The sequence below is a fragment of the Wasmannia auropunctata genome, unplaced genomic scaffold, assembly GCF_000956235.1.
Source record: "Wasmannia auropunctata unplaced genomic scaffold, wasmannia.A_1.0 LD336061.1, whole genome shotgun sequence".
NCBI lineage: Eukaryota > Metazoa > Arthropoda > Insecta > Hymenoptera > Formicidae > Wasmannia > Wasmannia auropunctata.
This window is the reverse complement of record NW_012026829.1, coordinates 1,617,820-1,620,464: the sequence shown is the minus strand read 5'-3', so window position 1 is coordinate 1,620,464 and position 2,645 is coordinate 1,617,820. Positions and strand designations below refer to the sequence as shown.

The window sequence follows — 2,645 nt, the reverse complement described above, 5'->3', positions numbered from 1 at the left end:
TTCAAGCAGAAGACGGCATACGAGATGCCTAAGTGACTGGAGTTCAGACGTGTGCTCTTCCGATCTCGTTTGAATGGTAGAAACGCCGCGAACGCAAGGATACGACGTTTCCGAGCTTCAAACGGCGAGTATCCCCTGTGTGCCTTGTCGACTCAGTCTCGGATCCGGCGGTTCCGCGCTTCGCACGTCGAGATTCGACGTTTGAATGGTGGAAACGCCGCGAACGCAAGGATACGACGTTTCCGAGCTTCAAACGGCGAGAATCGACGTTTGAGCGGTGGAACGTCGCGGCGCTCGGATCCGGCGGTTCCGCGCTTCGCACGTCGAGATTCGACGTTTGAATGGTGAAACGCCGCGAACGCAAGGATACGACGTTTCCGGCTTCAAACGGCGAGAATCGACGTTTGAGCGGTGGGAACGTCGCGGGCGCTCGGATCCGGCGGTTCCGCGCTTCGCACGTCGAGATTCGACGTTTGAATGGTGGAAACGCCGCGAACGCAAGGATACGACGTTTCCGAGCTTCAAACGGCGAGAATCGACGTTTGAGCGGTGGGAACGTCGCGGGCGCTCGGATCCGGCGGTTCCGCGCTTCGCACGTCGAGATTCGACGTTTGAATGGTGGAAACGCCGCGAACGCAAGGATACGACGTTTCCGAGCTTCAAACGGCGAGAATCGACGTTTGAGCGGTGGGAACGTCGCGGCGCTCGGATCCGGCGGTTCCGGCGCTTCGCACGTCGAGATTCGACGTTTGAATGGTAGAAACGCCGCGAACGCAAGGATACGACGTTTCCGAGCTTCAAACGGCGAGAATCGACGTTTGAGCGGTGGGAACGTCGCGGGCGCTCGGATCCGGCGGTTCCGCGCTTCGCACGTCGAGATTCGACGTTTGAATGGTGGAAACGCCGCGAACGCAAGGATACGACGTTTCCGAGCTTCAAACGGCGAGAATCGACGTTTGAGCGGTGGGAACGTCGCGGGCGCTCGGATCCGGCGGTTCCGCGCTTCGCACGTCGAGATTCGACGTTTGAATGGTGGAAACGCCGCGAACGCAAGGATACGACGTTTCCGAGCTTCAAACGGCGAGAATCGACGTTTGAGCGGTGGGAACGTCGCGGGCGCTCGGATCCGGCGGTTCCGCGCTTCGCACGTCGAGATTCGACGTTTGAATGGTGGAAACGCCGCGAACGCAAGGATACGACGTTTCCGAGCTTCAAACGGCGAGAATCGACGTTTGAGCGGTGGGAACGTCGCGGGCGCTCGGATCCGGCGGTTCCGCGCTTCGCACGTCGAGATTCGACGTTTGAATGGTGGAAACGCCGCGAACGCAAGGATACGACGTTTCCGAGCTTCAAACGGCGAGAATCGACGTTTGAGCGGTGGGAACGTCGCGGCGCTCGGATCCGGCGGTTCCGCGCTTCGCCGTCGAGATTCGACGTTTGAATGGTGAAACGCCGCGAACGCAAGGATACGACGTTTCCGAGCTTCAAACGGCGAGAATCGACGTTTGAGCGGTGGGAACGTCGCGGGCGCTCGGATCCGGCGGTTCCGCGCTTCGCACGTCGAGATTCGACGTTTGAATGGTGGAAACGCCGCGAACGCAAGGATACGACGTTTCCGAGCTTCAAACGGCGAGAATCGACGTTTGAGCGGTGGGAACGTCGCGGGCGCTCGGATCCGGCGGTTCGGCGCTTCGCACGTCGAGATTCGACGTTTGAATGGTAGAAACGCCGCGAACGCAAGGATACGACGTTTCCGAGCTCGTATAACTTCGTATAGCATACGACGTTTGAGCGGTGGGAAACGTCGCGGGTGCTCGGATCCGGCGGTTCCGCGCTTCGCACGTCGAGATTCGACGTTTGAATGGTGGAAACGCCGCGAACGCAAGGATACGACGTTTCCGAGCTTCAAACGGACGGTATAGACATACTATTATACGAAGGTTATACTATCCCCTGTGTGCCTTGTCGACTCAGTGCTCGGATCCGGCGGTTCCGCGCTTCGCACGTCGAGATTCGACGTTTGAATGGTGGAAACGCCGCGAACGCAAGGATACGACGTTTCCGCTTCAAACGGCGAAATCGACGTTTGGGAACGTCGCGGGCGCTCGGATCCGGCGGTTCCGCGCTTCGCACGTCGAGATTCGACGTTTGAATGGTGAAACGCCGCGAACGCAAGGATACGACGTTTCCGAGCTTCAAACGGCGAGAATCGGTTTGAGCGGTGGGAACGTCGCGGGCGCTCGGATCCGGCGGTTCCGCGCTTCGCACGTCGAGATTCGACGTTTGAATGGTGGAAACGCCGCGAACGCAAGGATACGACGTTTCCGAGCTTCAAACGGCGAGAATCGACGTTTGAGCGGTGTTGCGGAATGCGCCTCAAAAATCTGCAGTAGCGAAAGTGTTATACTGTATCAAATTTTCGATCGTGACTTTGCGCAGAGCGAGACACCATGTGCTCATCAGGCGACGCCGTCCACCGTTTGCAAAAACATGTTTGCGCGACCAAATTTGTGAATCATCCTCATCGATGAGGAAGCGACAAGTTTCGCAGTTTTAAAACGGTCGAGCAGTCGGTTTTTCGCTCTCAGCTTGTCAAGGTGTTCCACGCTTTCAAACGAATCCTGTAGATTGTAATACAAAAGGCA

At 57.8% G+C, this 2,645-nt stretch overlaps 1 protein-coding gene across 1 annotated transcript in view; it reads right to left on the bottom strand.

Moving 5' to 3' along the window:
• LOC105450495 (luciferin 4-monooxygenase-like) overlaps positions 1-2,645 on the bottom strand; it is a 31,833-nt gene that overhangs the window by 2,518 nt on the left and 26,670 nt on the right. The gene's annotated exons all lie outside the window — the stretch shown is intronic.